The sequence below is a fragment of the Ailuropoda melanoleuca genome, chromosome 5 (assembly GCF_002007445.2).
Source record: "Ailuropoda melanoleuca isolate Jingjing chromosome 5, ASM200744v2, whole genome shotgun sequence".
Taxonomy (NCBI): Eukaryota; Metazoa; Chordata; class Mammalia; order Carnivora; family Ursidae; genus Ailuropoda; species Ailuropoda melanoleuca.
Genome location: NC_048222.1, coordinates 103,834,198 through 103,848,517, shown reverse-complemented (window position 1 = coordinate 103,848,517; position 14,320 = coordinate 103,834,198). Strand labels below are relative to the sequence as shown.

The 14,320-nt window shown below is 45.9% G+C and overlaps 1 long non-coding RNA gene across 1 annotated transcript; it reads right to left on the bottom strand.

Moving 5' to 3' along the window:
- Nucleotides 1-9,566: 9,566 nt before the first annotated feature.
- Nucleotides 9,567-13,130, bottom strand: LOC117802230. The gene is made up of 3 exons (XR_004625294.1): nt 12,995-13,130; nt 12,371-12,458; nt 9,567-9,679 (listed from the first exon to the last, which is right to left on the bottom strand). It is a non-coding gene; the product is annotated as an uncharacterized LOC117802230 (long non-coding RNA).
- Between the last annotated feature and the right edge of the window lie 1,190 nt (nt 13,131-14,320).

The window sequence follows — 14,320 nt, the reverse complement described above, 5'->3', positions numbered from 1 at the left end:
TCTGGCGCTGGCCATACTCAACCATCCAGAGAGCAGATGCTAGAAGTCTCACACTGGGTGCACCCTGGTCAACCAGAACAGCAAGGCCATATTCTCTGGTTTTCTAAGCCTTGAGGCAGTAGGGTGAAGAGGAACTAAATGTGGATTCAAAGTGAGAGGCAATCAAGGAAATGGGAAAAGCAAGAGAGTGGAGGATGGAATGGGGGTTGTTTGGAGCCATTGTGGAAACAGAATTGTATTAGTCAGGATGGGTTATGGTAACAAATGATTCCCCAAATCTCTGTTGCTTATGACAACAAAAGTTTATTTCTTGCTCATGAAAAATTTTCTCTAAGTTCAAGTAACTGTCCAGAGCAGCCCTCCTCTCTTCAATGATTCAGGGAGCTAGGCTTTTCCATTATGTCTCCAAGATTGAGGCTTTGGGTTTATATGGTTACAGGGATTGGGGGAGAGAGAATTGGAGGAGGGGTAACTAGCAGCCATGAAACTCTCCAGTCCAGGGTACCAGACACCACTTCTGCTCCTAGTCCATTGGCCGAAACTAGTCATAGATCTCACTGGCACTACAAGTCAGGCTGAGAAGTGTGGGAGAGCATGCAGGATATTTGGTGAGCAATGCTGTTGGCCATGGGAATTACCACTATTACAACTTTTGTATTGTCCCCACTGTCCGTGGGTTAGGTTATTCAAAGTTTAGAAGCAAGACAGCAATACGGCTGAAAGTGATCCCTCCTTTCTTTTCTAAGTACCCACACATTATTAACATCCATTTTTTAAACTTAATTTTTATTTAGAAATGAGCCAGGACAAATTTTTGTCCTTTAGAAATAGCAAAGTGGTAGAAATTTCAGGACACTAAGAGATTTAGATCAGTGAGGAATTATTCTCTTGTCCCTTAGTCTCCAATCCCAAACAATATTAATATATATATATACACATATATACGTATATATACATATACACACACACACACACATATATGTATATATATGTTACCTCCACAGTTTGGGGCTTCTCCTAGTGAGATTTGTTCTTTTCTTTATTGGCAGAAGTTTGAGTAGTTAGAGATTCCCCACTTTTTGAAGGAGGCAGACAAGGAGAGTTTTGTCCACAGAGGAAGATGTATGGACTCCTTTATTATAACTTCTCTGGCGGCAGAAATAAAGGACTGGTAAAAAGTCAATTCCATGTTCTTTAGCAGCAACATTGAATTGTTGCTTGATCTAATTTGGATGCAGACTATCTCATCTTTCATACTCCCTTATGTCTCTTAGAGTCGGAACACGCATGTGCAGACCTGCGCGTGCGCACAACACACACGTATGAGTGCATTCATCTCTCACGGTACCCACCCATAGCAGGTGCTCAGTCAGTGAGGGTCCACGAATGAGGACCTCCCAAGTACCCAGAATGCAGGATGCACTTGAAGTCCGGTGGGCTGGAGGCTGCCCGGCCTTAGTTTCTCGGCCTCTTCTGATGGCTCAAGGAGCAGGTGGCCCAGGATGGTCTGCCCAGAGCTCTTCAGTGGGACCCATCTCTCCTCCAGACTGACACTGCATGCATTGAAGTGGCTTATAGCATCTCCACTGTTGTGTCCGTTGTGTCATTTATGGCTCGTAATACCTGATTTATTCAAATCTTTTTTAGTAAGAATGAGACACTTTCATTGTTTGGAAAATGTATGTGCAGCTGGCCCTTGAACAACACTGGAGTTGAGAGGGCTGACCCCCCAAACAATAGAAAATCTATGTATAACTTTTGATTCCCCCAAAACTTAACTGCTCATAGCCTCCTGTTGACTGGAAGCCTTACTGATAATATACAATTACAGCACCAATAATAGTCAATTAACACATATTTTGAATGTTATATGTATTATACACTGTATTTGTACAATACAGTAAGCTAGAGAAAAGAAAACGTTATTTAGAAAATCTAAGAAAGGGAAAATACATTGATGATACTGTATGTACTATATTTACTGGAAAAATTCATGTATAAATGGATCTGTGCTGTTCAACCTGTGTTGTTAACAGGGGTCAACTGTATTTATTTTAACATGCATATATGTACTACTTATTATATACACCAGGCACTAGTCTAAGCACTCTACAACTATGAACTCATTGAAGTCTCATAACCACCCCATACGTATTAAAAAAATAAATAAATAACAAAAGCACTATTTCTATCACTGAGGCACAGAGATGTTAAGTAATTTACCCAAGATCACACAGCTACTGAGTAGTAGAGCTAAGATTTGAACTGAAGCAATTATTCCCTAATCCCTAATAAAATGCTTACAGCGAAGTCTTTTGATATATGATTGATTGTCTTTTTTTTTAATGATCTTTTTACTTGGATGCTTCTAACCAGATAGTGTCTTCAGGTCACTGGGCTGAACCACTAACCCAGGCATAAACCCTGTATAAGCAGAAGACATTGTGGCAAGTGAGCTTCCACTACTATTTGGTTACGAGTTTCCCAGAGGTGCGCTCCCTGTAAAATGTGCGCTGAGTACATTCTAATTATGCTCACCCTTGTGCCGGGGTGGTGGGATCCACAATCACTTCACTTTCCTGTAATCCTCCCAAGTTATCTTACACCACCTGCCCCATATTTTTTCAAGTGGGCAGTTTGCTGAATGGAGAGATCAGACTGGGGAGCTCATGCTGGCATATTGTGGTTTTCAATGGGGGTGGCGCTACCCTTTCGGGGCATTTGGAAAATGGAGAGCAGTTTTCTGGGTCATCACAGTAATTGAGTGACTGTACTGGCATTGAGTGGACCACAGCCCGGGACTGCTGTCACAGTGAAGAATTGTCTATGTCCTACATAACTCGGTCTGTCCTACCGGACAATGATGTAGGTGAAAAACCTGTTTTTAATCATCTGAACCTAGAACCTTATCACAAAGTTTTGAAGTTTTGGGGTTTGGGGTGTTGTTTTGTTTACAGTATAATGTAAATTTCCAAAGAATGTGACTACTGTGCACATTTATTTTGTTTGGAACTTTATCAGAGGACTACTGATAGTTCTGGTAAACACATCCCTGATGGTGATTCCAGCCCAGGTTTCCGACGTCTATGTACCATGTGCCCAGTCTGCACCTGTAAGCACAAGCAAGCGCATCCGTGAGGATTTCACGTGGTGCAGGCACGGCGCACTTCCTCAGAACCAGTAGTACCTCATTTGCATGTTGAGATGCACATCATTTTATTGTGAGTTACCTTCCTTATGTAGTCTGGCCTATTTTCTGGGTTTTGGGGGAACACTGATCAAATTCTCCACCTCTGACTTGATTTTCTAACCACAGAGATATTCCTGGTCAAACACATCATCATCATCACCATCACCAAACAATTTTCCTGAGTGCCTGGATATTACCATTAAGCAAGATACTGATTTATTTGAAGTTATGTGTGCATATAGGTTGTGTTATCTGTGGATTTCACTTCAGGAAGAGAAGAGAGAATCATAAATGGTTTTAAAAAGCATCATCGGGACTGATGGATCAGAGAACGGCCTCTCGAGCACTCTCATAGAAGGTGGCAACAAGCCCACAGTACTGTCGTGAATGAGCTAAACAGGGACAAAGCCTGCCCCAATCACAGCCCGGCTTAATTACCACGTTGCAGATAATGATGAGGTTGCTGCCGTACCCTGTGAGCAGCTGCAGGAAATCAGTCTGGCTGAGGGCATGCGTTACCCTGGGTTGCTGGAGTCATCTTGGCTTTGATTCACAAGAGCTGGCAATTGCACTAAGTATATGACAGATCAACAGCAGTCTTTCCATTTGCAAAGCACCTGGGAAAACCTCCTAATAGGCCTACTACACGACTGGCACTTAATGAATATGGAACAGAAGTACAATTTGATTGAAGTAGGAGATTCTGGCTGATTTTTCTGGGTTTTGGGGGAATGTTGATGAAATTCTACACCTCTGGCTTGATTTTCTAACCACAGAGATGCTCCTGGTCAAACACATCATCATCATCATCAACTGCTGAGTGTCTGATTACTATTCATAGCCACGGCGCCTCACACCGCTCGTCTTGATGGTGCCACGTACGATCGTTACGATTTTTATTATCCAACGCGCTTACTCAACATCCAACAAATGTCTATCAAGCACCTACTCCGTACCAGACGGTGCCAGGTGTGAGCCAGACAATATCGTTCCTGCTGTCATGAAGTTCACAGATCCGGGGGAGAAATGGATATTAATAAACACTTAGGCATTTATAGCTGATTTAATTATGAAAAAAGAGAGAAATTATTTGAATACCCCATGGGCACCTGAACTTATCAATCTTTGCCTCCTACACTCAAGCTTGCATCTCCCCAGAAGTCCTCATCTTAGTATCTGGATTTCTCTCCAACCAGTTCCCCATGTCAGAAAATAGTCATCTTAGCAATTCCTTCTTTCTCACCTCCCACTTCTGACACCCAATTAATCCCCAACGACTTGCTACTTTTACCTCCCAAATGTTTTTCTAATGCGTCCCTTCCTCTCTGTCCCCACGACCCTCTTTCTCATCAGCCTGGACACTTGCAACAACCCTATGACAAGTTTAGTCTTGTCCCACTATTAATCAGAATTCAGGTACAGAGAAAAGGGTCCACTCCACCTGGTTTGGGTGGAAGGTGATTGCTTAGAGGGCAATAAATGGCTCATAGAATGGTTGGAAAGCTGAAGAAACAGGTTGAGCATTTTAAAAGTGGCTTTGACAGCCACATTGCAAACCTGGATACTAAGGGAACTACTGCCTCTTTTGTGATCAGGAAGGTGTGTGCCAAGTACAGAAGCTGGTGCTCCAGCTGCCGGCCCCAGAGCCACGCCTCCACTGCCATAACCAGGATTCCAGCACGATCAGGAAGCCATGACAGTTAGGAAACAGCCAGGATTAGAAGCAGCCATGAGCAGGAAACCACTGCTGAAAACCCTGGCCCCTCCACAAGTGAGCTGGCTTGCCCCACCAGCAGAGGCCCAGCCTCTGCCTCATTTCCACCTTCCAAACCTTGGGCAAAGACTTCTACACAATAACACCCAAGTCATACCCAGAACCCTAGCTGCAATGGAGTCCTTCCAGGGCAGTGGGAGCTTTCTAGCCCCCACTAGAAGGGCTGCAGTGGAGGCAGGGTCTCCAGGAGGTTCGAATAAATGGGCAAGCCTGCTACATCTGCCAGACCACCCTTATGGTCATCAAAGTGAAGTCCCTGAAACATAAATCTGACTACATTGCCCTTCTGTGGAAACCCTTTCAATGGTTCTCCACTGCCCATAAAATAAAGCCCAAGTTCCTTGGCCTGACGTCTCTTCCACCATACCCCTCCAGCCATTCACACTCTACTCTCTAATAGCACCGGGTGCACTCTCTGTGCTCTTGTAGGCCTCTATGTCTTTGTTCCTGTGGTCCCCTCTGTCTGGAATGCAGTTTCTACCTTGCCTGGCTCACTTTTACTCATCCTTCCAGACTCAGTTCAGGTGTACCAGGAGGCCCTTCTTGAACCTTAGGGGCTATGTGCTACCATTGCAGCTTTCCTGGGCATGCCTAGATCTTGAAATTATCTGCTCATATCTCTGCCTATGCCATTAGGAATGTGTTCTCTTGGAGCAGCAATGAATTCATTCTTGCCCTTTCAGTGCCTAGCACAGTACCTGACCCTAAGTACATGCTGAATAAAAATTGGTTAAACTGAAAGGAATGGGACTGAACTAAGCATGTCTTCAGTTGGATTCTCCAGGAATCAGACTCTGCAGGCAGTTTATTAAAAGTATGCTGGGGATCCATTGCTGCAGGGGAGCAAGAGGGTGAGTGGGGAGTAAAGAAAGCAAGGTTGGGTAGAGGGAGGCGTTGAAGTGTGGTACAGTGGGAATAGACCTCAGCCAGCCCCACAGTGAATGCAAGAGCTGGAAAGACCCTCTAGAGTTGTCCCACCTTGAAGCAAGAGGGCTGGGCCTTTATATCCCACATGTTAACTAGTCATTGGATATGGGAGAGAGGGTGTCACCTTGGTCTCAGGGACTCCCTTCACCTGAGGGAGTGACTACATCAATCAGAGTTTGATCAAGAAGGAGAACCACTAAAATAAATAGGTTGGAAGGATGGAGGGACGGATGATAAATAGCATTTGTTGCTGATTTACTTATGAAAAAAAAAAAGAAATCAGCTATGACGTGATATGGTATTTACTCATTTATTAAAGGGATCTGGCTTTATGCTATCATGGGAGCTGGTTACACTGTTTCTGTGAGACTGCTGTTTCTGTATCTGGCGCTAGAGCCTGAGGTCAGCAGGATAGGTGGTCAGAATAGAAGACGGAAGTGAGGTGGGCGGAGTAGGGCAAATTGGAACCTATGAGGCTAAGCTGGAACCCACGAGAATGGGGTGGAATCCATGCAGTCTCTTTATCCAAGCCACCATCTTTTAGCCAATGGGTGTGTAGAGAAGCTGGCACCCTTCATCAGGGAGCTAAGACCTGTCAGTGGCCAACACGGCCAGCATCTGGGAAACGAGTGCCTCGGTACTGAAACAGGGACTGGACAGAGAGCCAGAGCTAAGCGCTGTACAAAGAGCACCACTCGGCAAGATTCCTTCCGTCTTGGGCTTCACTCCCCAAGGATGACAAAGTCTGCCCTGGAAAACTGGTACATCATATACAGTCAATGTACATCAAATGAAATAAAAATTAAACCAGTTAACAAATACCTTACCTACTATCACATACTACGAAATTTGAGGTGAAAGAAAAGAAAAGAAGATACTTCCAAGGGCCAGAGGGAATTTTCCAAGGGTTCACAAGATTTAAGTTGACAGTGGGAGGGATATCATCGGAGCTGAGGGATAAGGACAAGGAAACAAGTTTATAAACATGCGTGATGTGTTGTAGTTTTGATGAGGGATACGGGAAGTGGAGTTTGGAAGAGGAAAGTCTGGGATATACTAACAGAAAAACAACAAATTCTACCAGTTACATTTCTGCCAGGAACTCCTAGAAATCTATTCAACCATCTCTTCTTCCAGCCCTTCCCACTCCTTGGCCATCGTCTTGGTCAAGGATGGCACTGTGTCATTCCTTCCCACTCCTTGCCCATGGCAGAAATGACTAATCAGTGAAGGCCTTCTTTCTTGATGTGCCCATATAAGGTTTCAGAATTCTTCTGGCACAGCTCTCCAGGTAGCCCTACCACCTGACTGGATGGAGCTCAGCAGTCCTCCCTGTCCCTATTCCATTCTATTCATTTATGCCCAATTCACCATCTCCCCTAAGAATGCCAATGTCTCACGCCATCTTTACTTGCAATGGTAGAGCTAGAAACCTACAGTTCTACTTTCTGCATCCCTGGCCTTAGTGTCAGAAGGCAGAGGGGAAGGACTGGAGGCCTTTAATGCAGTTTCTCCAACTTCTCTGCCACAACACACAGTCCCGCTTCTCAAAGACGTGGACTTAGGACCCAGGATGAGCTTAGTGGGAGCAAAGGCAAGTGTTGGGGATAAGCCCATCTGCTATTTTTTGCATAATTGTTCTTGAGAAGCAGACATTGGAAAGAAATTGGGGGAAAAGCAGAGTAAGATAACTATATACACAAAAATAACACAGAAACTTCTATTTTTATTAGTAACAATTATGAAGAAGATATATTTAGAGCTGTACCTTGCTTTTAGCAATGGATAGATGTGAATTGAATATTTAAAATCAACCTATTGGCTTAGACAATCATTTCAGAAAACTTAGCTCTGATTTATTAACTTAATATTTTAACAATGCATTAATAGTGCATTCCTCTGGCCTTATACCCCAATTAATTTTCTGTAAGCAAGCATTTAAATGTTAAAGAATGTTAAGGAATCTCTTTGTAAGGCAAATGATTCCTTTGTAGTGTGAATAACTCCCTCAGTTTATCTAATATTGATATTACCTGCTGCTATTATAGAAATTTATAGTTTTCAAAGCACTACCATACTGAAACGTATTTGATCATCCAAATGACTCTGTAGGATAAGTGTGGGGCTGCTGTTACTCCCACTCCCTGAAGAAGAAACAGGAAGTGTATTTTATAAGTGTTTTGGTGAACTAAGTTTACATGGTTTGACTTGTTAGTGACAGTTAAGACTTGGTCCCGTATCATCTGACCTGTGGCCAAAACTGACTGTGTTTTCCATTGCAATGTTTTATGTCAAGTTACAAGTCTGCTTGTTTGTTTATTTGTTTTTTTAAGTAGACTCCATGCAGGGCTTGAACTCACGACCCTGGCTGGGATCAAGACCCAAGCTGAGATCAAGAGTCAGACCCTTAACTGACTGAGCCACCCAAGTGCCCCACCTGCTTGTTTATTTTTTAAGGTGACATCAGCTGTATCAAGTTCTCTGGATTGAAGTATATTCTAAAACGATCTCCCTGCTGAGGAACTGAACTACGTATGGTCTTATTTAGTGGTTGCAATCTTTGGTTTAAAATTCCAAGCTGGACTCCCCAGGACCTTACCTTGCTTTGAGTTTTCTCCGATGCTTCTTAAAAATGTAGATTTTGGGGTGTCTGGGTGGCTCAGTTGGTTAAGCATCTGCTTTCAGATCAGGTCATGATCTCAGGGTCTTGGGATTGAGCCCCACATCGGGCTTCCTGCTCAACAGGAAGTCTGCTTCTCCCTCTCCCTCTGGCTCTGCCCCCCACCCCCAACTTGTACTCTCATGCTCTCTCTCTCTCAAGTAAATAAATAAAATCTTTAAAAAAAATGCAGGTTCTGGGTCCCACCTCAGACCCATCAAATCTGAATCTCTGGGGTGGTGGGAGGAAAAACATCTGCATTTTAACAGAATTTTTTTTAAGATTATTTATTTATTTATTTGACAGAGACAGCCAGCCAGCGAGAGAGGGAACACAAGCAGGGGGAGTGGGAGAGGAAGAAGCAGGCTACCAGCGGAGGAGCCTGATGTGGGGCTTGATCCCGGAACTCTGGGATCACGCCCTGAGCCGAAGGCAGACGCTTAACGACTGTGCCACACAGGCACCCCTTAACAGAATTTTTTTTTTAATGTTATGTTAGTCACCATACAGTACTTCATTACTTTTTGACATAGTGTTCCATGATTCATTNTCTGGGATCACGCCCTGAGCTGAAGGCAGACGCTTAACGACTGTGCCACACAGGCACCCCTTAACAGAATTTTTTTTTAATGTTATGTTAGTCACCATACAGTACTTCATTACTTTTTGACATAGTGTTCCATGATTCATTGTTGTCGTATAACACCAAGTGCTCCTCACAATACTTGCCCTTCTTAATACCCATCACTGGGCCAATCCATCTCCCCACTCCCCTCCCCTCTGAGCCCCTCAGTTTGTTTCCCAGAGTCCATAGTCTCTCATGGTTCATCTCCCCCTCTGATATCCCCCCCCTTCATTTTTCCCTTCCTTCTCCTAATGTCCTCCATGCTATTCCTATGTTCCACATATAAGTGAAGCCATATGATAATTGTCTTTCTCTGCTTGACTTATTTCACTTAGCATAATCTCCTCCAGTTCCATCCATGTCGATGCAAATGGTAGGTATTCATCCTGTCTGATGGCTGAGTAATATTCCATCGTATGTGTGAACCACATCTTCTTTATCCATTCATCTGTTGAAGGGCATCTCGGCTCCTTCCACGGTTTGGCTATTGTTTTTCAGCTAATCCTAAAAAGACACCAATGTTTGAGAACCACTGGTTGAACTTACTTGTCTTCAGATGAGCACACATGACCATCATAAGCTTTGATAACCCAGTAGCCAGATGCAGAAAGCTAACGTGCAGCCATCAGCTACAGATCATGCTAAATGTACCATCACATTCAGAATGCAGAGATTGACCTGTATCTTTGTCCACAGGAAGATGGTGATCAGAAGGACCAAAAGAATTTTTATTACAGCTCTGTTTGCCCCCAGAAAACCATTAAATAGCTTTTCTATCTGCTCTTAGATACATGCCCAGGGAAAAGGATGAAATCCCCTGGGACTTTCTTGAGCCCTTCACCTAGTAGGTTTTATTAGCATTTGAGGAAGTTCTTGGAGATCAACTTTTGGGGAACCCAGAAGTTTAATGTGGCAGGAGCTATGCCAGGGGCTCTGTAAGCCCATTTCTCATTTTCCTGGCAGCACCAGTATGCTCAAGTCTGGTCTCCTTGCAGGTAGATGGGTCATGGGACTAGTTCCTACTCTGGAATATGAGAGTGAGTGTGGTGTACTGTCCAGGTGGTGAGAGCAGAGGTGTCTCATTCCGAGATCTCTCTTTCCTCGTGCTGGAGTGAGGAGCCCCCAGCCTTCAAGGTAACACCAGAGACACAAGGTGAAGGAGCCTGGGTCCCTAATGTCCAGGTGGAGCAGAACCTACCACCTTCCCCTCACCCACCCCCCCAGCCTCCAACACACTTTGGGCTATGATATCAGTGATGCTAGAGAAAAATAACTCTTGGGGCTAAGCCACCACTGAGCTTTGGGTGTTCGTCACTGCAGACTGCTGGCTCTGACCAACATGGATAGATCATCCAGCATTCCATCCTCCTCCCTCTTCTCAGCTTCCCGGGGGGCAGTCCCGTGACCTAAAGAGTACATGTTGACTGTCTTCTGCCCACTCTCTGCACCTTCCCTCTTAGCACTTAGAAACCAAGCCCTTCCTCTTCCCCTCCCTGCTCCCTGGAACCTACACTAGTTTTCTGGTCTGCAGTTAAACTTTTCCTGCAAAATGTGGACTGCAATTAACCATCAATGCAAAGCCTATTTATTTTCCACCTCTCTGCTGACATTTAAATTCAATATTTAATCAAAAGGGAAGAAAGTGGGGACAGATCCCTCCAACATGAGTTTCCAAGATCTGGTTCCACAAGGTGTTTAATGGTAGAAGCCAGATAAAAGGCTGCCCGTTGAAGCTGACCTATTTGATAACCATGCCCCAGGCTTGTCCTGTCCTTCCCAGAACCCAGCTTAAGCTCTTAGGTGGCCTGCAAGGAGTCGCCACAGGCCAAATATCTATCCCCAACCAGTGGCAGAAATTGCATTTGGGAAGTATGTTCTGGTGTTAACCCCAAACGTTACCTTCCCTGGAGCTCTCGGGTGTGCGGCAGCATCAGATACAAGGCGGAAGGGAATGAGGTTGGTGGGCAGAGGGGCAGGGAGAAATGCCCCAGACCTCTATCACTTAGGAGCTATGTGACTATGAGTGAGTTCATTAATCTTTCTGGGCCTTAATTGTTGCACCTGCAGAATAGGGATGGCATTAGGCCTTACCTGAGAAGTCTGTCGTATGAGACAAGGACTACAAAGGGCTTAGAGCCTGGCACCTAGCACGTGTTGATAAGGGCTAGTTGTTGTGGCGGTAATCGTGCTTGCGGTTGTTCTGATAACATCTGGATTGCTTCTGCTTCTGCTTGTGGTGGCTGTCCAGCTGCTCTACAGCAAGACCTTGTCCCCAGCTACAGGTAAACTACAACTTTCTAGAATTTTAAAGAGAGAAGGGATCTTTGTGAAGCCCCTCATTGTACAGGTGAGGGACCTGTGGCCCAGAGAGAGGTGAAGGGGGCTCCCTCGGTGACTTGATGATGTCAAGTTGACTTCACGCCAATGTGCTCCCCGCCACCCAATGCTTCCATAGGGCTTCCCGGGCAACCCTCAGGTTCCGAAAGCAGACTTCCTAGATTCAAATACTCCTTCAGCCTATGATTAACAGTAGAGTCACAGGAAAGATGCTTTGCTTCAACATGCCCCAACGTGTCCTTGTCTACAAAGTGGGGAGAATAATTGCTCGTACCTCACACAGTTTTGAAGAGGACATACCGGAACAGTCTCTGGTTCATAGAAAGCCCTTCATAATGTTTAACTGTAACTGTGCTTAGCAGTCCAAGCCTGTGAGACACAGGCCAAGCCTGCCTTCACATCTAGAACAAGAGAACTTCAGCACTCCCCAGACCACAGCTCCGCTAACACGTTAGATTCCATGGGCCAAGTCTGGCCCATAACCCTAACAGTCTTTAGCATTTCTAGCAAGTTTTCCCTAGCAGCTCTGCTGAGTGGCATGGCCTAATCCTGCCTGCCAGCTTTACAAAATCAATCTAAAACGGCTGCTTGAGGATGACAGGCCAGGATTAGCAGTCATTTCTGATGGACAAGAAAATGGAGACCCAGAGAGAGTGAACCCCGTGTCTTTCCTCGTGTGAGCTGAGCCAGTGACAAAATCATAGTCAGGGCTGAGCCCTCCTGGGCCCCGCTAGGGAGCCTGGGGGCTGTTCCTAAGAGCGCCACTCTCCCCACACATTTCTGCCCTCCCACTTTCAACTTTGGACACCCTGACATGTGTGGGTCTAGAATTCCAAGCTGGACTCCCCAGGATCTCACCTTGCTTTGACTTGTCACAGAGAAAATGCTCTGTAGTCAAAAAAAGACAACGGAGTCCGTAGAACTCAGTCAGCAGAGAATCCTCCATCTGCCGGAAGTGGGGGAAATGGGGGAGAGGGAAAAATGCTGCCATAAACACTCTTAAGCCCTATTTGATAACGAGAAGAGGAAAGGCACGAGAGGTAAGACACGTCAGTTAGCTTCCCCTGGGATCTGAACTTGATACTTGCAAAAGCAGATCGGGTGGCCTTAGACTACTTGCCCAAATCATAAAAGCAATCACAGTGGCCACAGAGCTGGATTTTTCTAAAGAGGAAACCATAGACATTTCTCACTGCTCTTGCCTCAGCCTTCTTTCCCAGGCTCCTTCTCTTCCAGTAGTGAGTGGCTGGCCAAGTTTCCACTTGTCACTTGTGTGATCTCTTCAGAGAAGGCATGAGGGGGCCTGGGGCTCTAACCAGAGCTGCCTAATTCAAGCAATTCTTCTGTTCCGGGTTCCCCCCCACCTCCCACCTCTCTCAGTTTCAGCTTTTGCAATGGTATGGCCGCCTCTTTCTGTGGCTAACTGAAAGTAGTCTCTTCCTGAGCCCTAGGCCCATAGTCCCACCAATGGTGAGCGCTCACCCACAGGCTGAGGACACAGAGCTCGGGGGCAGTGCTTCTCAGCCTCTAGGAGAGACATCCATCCCCTGGACGATTGAGGTACGATCATCACAGACACTGATGATGACAGCCAGCAGGCACATTGCTGAGCACTGAGCACTGAGACCCGACTGCCTGGCTGCAAAAATGAAACAGAAACCCTGCTGTTTTCAACCTCATCAGTTTGCCTTCCTCGCAGGAAATGTCAGCCTCACAGAAACAGCCCCAAACTCTGCCCTGAGCTTGCTGCCTCCTGCTCTCCCCCACTCTGAAGGTGGGGCTTGTTCTAGGCTGAGATTACAGGTGGTGATTTGGGGGCTCAAGGGTAGCCCTCTCATGGGAACACAGCATAGTGGACCTGACCCTGGGGACCACCCCCCTCCCACCAGGTCCTGGCCCTCCTTCATCCCCCTCTTCTTAATCAGTGAGCCAGGATTATGATCCTGGTGAAAAATGATGTGAAGCCACGTGGGCAGCATGTGGAAGCAGTCCCCAGGATTCGATGGCGAATAAAAAGCGGTCTCCGAGGAGGCCTTGCAATCGGCGAGGGTCTGGATGTGGCCCGCGGCACATGCTCCTGCCCCTTTCGCCCGTCCCCTGCATTGTGGGCCATTTGTAAAAGACAAGGGAGAAAACCCATGACAACACCAGGATTGTCTAGGTTTTGTTAGCAAAGACGAGATAAGCAAAACATTCTCTCAATAAAATTCAATTAATTTTTTTTCCTGGCTAATTTGTTTAGCCTTGTTTATCACAGAGGCTGAGATGTCAAATCTTGGGGTTGGGGGGGCGGCAATCCCCCCACCACCACCACCGCAGCCTGGTGCACAATAAGGAAACAAGCCGCCCTGACCAAGGTCACCCATCTGTCACGTGGCGCCACTGCCTGCCTCCGGAGCAGCTTCCTGGGGCTGCAAGCCGCTTCCTCAGACTTCTCCTTCCAGGCTCCTGCCAGCTCACTTCCCAGAGAGCGTCCCTCACACTGGGCCTGGCTTTCTACTCCGTGATGCCCCTCTTTCCTCCTGCCCACTTGCCTAGGAGAAGACCCCCCCTCCTTTTTATTAAAGGAGTTTTGGAATTGAAAAGCCAGATTCTCTGTGCATAGAATTTTCTGGAAATCTTGTAGCCCAGACCCTTTGGCCCAAGGCAGCCGAATGTTAAAGAGATTAGTTAATTAAGTCTCAGAGCACTGTCATCACTGTCTATTTCCTCTCCAGGCCAAGAGACAAAAGAATAGGTACATCCAGTCAGGGCCAAAGGACAAGACAGTGGGGAAAGAAATTCCTCCAGCCCTAGTATTTTAGCATC